Genomic DNA, 4,841 nt, shown 5'->3' on the forward strand with positions numbered 1-4,841 from the left:
TTTATCCTATGCTTTATTAAATTGTATTTATGTTGTTTTAACGTATGCTTTATTAAATTGCATTTATGTTGTTTTATCCTATGCTTTATTAAATTTTATTTATGTTGTTTTATCCTATGCTTTATTAAATTGTATTTATGTTGTTTTATCCTATGCTTTATTAAATTGTATTTATGTAGTTTTAGCCTATGCTTTATTAAATTGTATTTATGTTGTTTTATCCTATGCTTTATTAAATTGTATTTATGTTGTTTTATCCTATGCTTTATTAAATTGTATTTATGTTGTTTTATCCTATGCTTTATAAATTGTATTTATGTTGTTTTATCCTATGCTTTATTAAATTGTATTTATGTTGTTTTGTCCGATTCTTTATTAAATTGTATTTATGTTGTTTTAACCTATGCTTTATTAAATTTTATTTATGTTGTTTTATCCTATGCTTTATTTAATTGTATTTACGTTGTTTTAACGTATGCTTTATTAAATTGTATTTATGTTGTTTTATCCTATGCTTTATTAAATTGTATTTATGTTGTTTTGTCCTATGCTTTATTAAATTGTATTTATGTTGTTTTATCCTATGCTTTATAAATTGTATTTATGTTGTTTTATCCTATGCTTTATTAAATTGTATTTATGTTGTTTTGTCCGATTCTTTATTAAATTGTATTTATGTTGTTTTAACCTATGCTTTATTAAATTTTATTTATGTTGTTTTATCCTATGGTTTATTAAATTGTATTTACGTTGTTTTATCCTATGCTTTATTAAATTTTATTTATGTTGTTTTATCCTATGCTTTATTAAATTTTATTTATGTTGTTTTATCCTATGCTTTATTAAATTGTATTTATGTTGTTTTATCCTATGCTTTATTAAATTGTATTTATGTTGTTTTATCCTATGCTTTATTAAATTGTATTTATGTTGTTTTAACCTATGCTTTATTAAATTGTATTTATGTTGTTTTATCCTATGCTTTATTAAATTGTATTTATGTTGTTTTAACCTATGCTTTATTAAATTGTATTTATGTTGTTTTAACCTTTGCTTTATTTAATTGTATTTATGTTGTTTTAATGTATGCTTTATTAAATTGTATTTATGTTGTTTTATCCTATGCTTTATTAAATTGTATTTATGTTGTTTTATCCCATGCTTTATTAAATTGTATTTATGTTGTTTTAACGTATGCTTTATTAAATTGTATTTATGTTGTTTTATCCTATGCTTTATTAAATTTTATTTATGTTGTTTTATCCTATGCTTTATAAATTGTATTTATGTTGTTTTATCCTATGCTTTATTAAATTGTATTTATGTAGTTTTATCCTATGCTTTATTAAATTGTATTTATGTTGTTTTATCCTATGCTTTATTAAATTGTATTTACGTTGTTTTATCCTATGCTTTATTAAATTGTATTTATGTTGTTTTAACCTATGCTTTATTAAATTGTATTTATGTTGTTTTATCCTATGCTTTATTAAATTGTATTTATGTTGTTTTAACCTATGCTTTATTAAATTGTTTTTATGTTGTTTTATCCTATGCTTTATTTAATTGTATTTACGTTGTTTTAACGTATGCTTTATTAAATTGTATTTATGTTGTTTTATCCTATGCTTTATTAAATTGTATTTATGTTGTTTAGTCCTATGCTTTATTAAATTGTATTTATGTTGTTTTATCCTATGCTTTATAAATTGTATTTATGTTGTTTTATCCTATGCTTTATTAAATTGTATTTATGTTGTTTTGTCCGATGCTTTATTAAATTGTATTTATGTTGTTTTATCCTATGCTTTATTAAATTGTATTTATGTTGTTTTATCCTATGCTTTATTAAATTGTATTTATGTTGTTTTAACCTATGCTTTCTTAAATTGTATTTATGTTGTTTTATCCTATGCTTTATTAAATTGTATTTATGTTGTTTTATCCTATGCTTTATTAAATTGTATTTACGTTGTTTTAACGTATGCTTTATTAAATTGTATTTATGTTGTTTTATCCTATGCTTTATTAAATTGTATTTATGTTGTTTAGTCCTATGCTTTATTAAATTGTATTTATGTTGTTTTATCCTATGCTTTATAAATTGTATTTATGTTGTTTTATCCTATGCTTTATTAAATTGTATTTATGTTGTTTTATCCTATGCTTTATTAAATTGTATTTATGTTATTTTATCCTATGCTTTATTAAATTGTATTTATGTTGTTTTATCCTATGCTTTATTAAATTGTATTTACGTTGTTTTATCCTATGCTTTATTAAATTGTATTTATGTTGTTTTAACCTATGCTTTATTAAATTGTATTTATGTTGTTTTATCCTATGCTTTATTAAATTGTATTTATGTTGTTTTAACCTATGCTTTATTAAATTGTTTTTATGTTGTTTTATCCTATGCTTTATTTAATTGTATTTACGTTGTTTTAACGTATGCTTTATTAAATTGTATTTATGTTGTTTTATCCTATGCTTTATTAAATTGTATTTATGTTGTTTAGTCCTATGCTTTATTAAATTGTATTTATGTTGTTTTATCCTATGCTTTATAAATTGTATTTATGTTGTTTTATCCTATGCTTTATTAAATTGTATTTATGTTGTTTAGTCCTATCCTTTATTAAATTGTATTTATGTTGTTTTATCCTATGCTTTATAAATTGTATTTATGTTGTTTTATCCTATGCTTTATTAAATTGTATTTATGTTGTTTTATCCTATGCTTTATTAAATTGTATTTATGTTATTTTATCCTATGCTTTATTAAATTGTATTTATGTTGTTTTAACGTATGCTTTATTAAATTGCATTTATGTTGTTTTATCCTATGCTTTATTAAATTTTATTTATGTTGTTTTATCCTATGCTTTATTAAATTGTATTTATGTTGTTTTATCCTATGCTTTATTAAATTGTATTTATGTTGTCTTATCCTATGCTTTATTAAATTGTATTTATGTTGTTTTATCCTATGCTTTATTAAATTGTATTTATGTTGTTTTATCCTATGCTTTATAAATAGTATTTATGTTGTTTTATCCTATGCTTTATTAAATTGTATTTATGTTGTTTTGTCCGATTCTTTATTAAATTGTATTTATGTTGTTTTAACCTATGCTTTATTAAATTTTATTTATGTTGTTTTATCCTATGGTTTATTAAATTGTATTTACGTTGTTTTATCCTATGCTTTATTAAATTTTATTTATGTTGTTTTATCCTATGCTTTATTAAATTTTATTTATGTTGTTTTATCCTATGCTTTATTAAATTGTATTTATGTTGTTTTATCCTATGCTTTATTAAATTGTATTTATGTTGTTTTATCCTATGCTTTATTAAATTGTATTTATGTTGTTTTAACCTATGCTTTATTAAATTGTATTTATGTTGTTTTATCCTATGCTTTATTAAATTGTATTTATGTTGTTTTAACCTATGCTTTATTAAATTGTATTTATGTTGTTTTAACCTTTGCTTTATTTAATTGTATTTATGTTGTTTTAATGTATGCTTTATTAAATTGTATTTATGTTGTTTTATCCTATGCTTTATTAAATTGTATTTATGTTGTTTTATCCTATGCTTTATTAAATTGTATTTATGTTGTTTTATCCTATGCTTTATTAAATTGTATTTATGTAGTTTTAACCTATGCTGTATTAAATTGTATTTATGTTGTCTTATCCTATGCTTTATTAAATTGTATTTATGTTGTTTTATCCTATGCTTTATTAAATTGTATTTATGTTGTTTTATCCTATGCTTTATAAATTGTATTTATGTTGTTTTATCCTATGCTTTATTAAATTGTATTTATGTTGTTTTAACGTATGCTTTATTAAATTGTATTTATGTTGTTTTATCCTATGCTTTATTAAATTTTATTTATGTTGTTTTATCCTATGCTTTATAAATTGTATTTATGTTGTTTTATCCTATGCTTTATTAAATTGTATTTATGTAGTTTTATCCTATGCTTTATTAAATTGTATTTATGTTGTTTTATCCTATGCTTTATTAAATTGTATTTACGTTGTTTTATCCTATGCTTTATTAAATTGTATTTATATTGTTTTAACCTATGCTTTATTAAATTGTATTTATGTTGTTTTATCCTATGCTTTATTAAATTGTATTTATGTTGTTTTAACCTATGCTTTATTAAATTGTTTTTATGTTGTTTTATCCTATGCTTTATTTAATTGTATTTACGTTGTTTTAACGTATGCTTTATTAAATTGTATTTATGTTGTTTTATCCTATGCTTTATTAAATTGTATTTATGTTGTTTTAACGTATGCTTTATTAAATTGTATTTATGTTGTTTTATCCTATGCTTTATTAAATTTTATTTATGTTGTTTTATCCTATGCTTTATAAATTGTATTTATGTTGTTTTATCCTATGCTTTATTAAATTGTATTTATGTAGTTTTATCCTATGCTTTATTAAATTGTATTTATGTTGTTTTATCCTATGCTTTATTAAATTGTATTTACGTTGTTTTATCCTATGCTTTATTAAATTGTATTTATGTTGTTTTAACCTATGCTTTATTAAATTGTATTTATGTTGTTTTATCCTATGCTTTATTAAATTGTATTTATGTTGTTTTAACCTATGCTTTATTAAATTGTTTTTATGTTGTTTTATCCTATGCTTTATTTAATTGTATTTACGTTGTTTTAACGTATGCTTTATTAAATTGTATTTATGTTGTTTTATCCTATGCTTTATTAAATTGTATTTATGTTGTTTAGTCCTATGCTTTATTAAATTGTATTTATGTTGTTTTATCCTATGCTTTATAAATTGTATTT

The sequence above is a fragment of the Phyllobates terribilis genome, unplaced genomic scaffold, assembly GCF_046119375.1.
Source record: "Phyllobates terribilis strain yellow unplaced genomic scaffold, ASM4611937v1 Scaffold_20__1_contigs__length_20440879, whole genome shotgun sequence".
Classification (NCBI taxonomy): Eukaryota; Metazoa; Chordata; class Amphibia; order Anura; family Dendrobatidae; genus Phyllobates; species Phyllobates terribilis.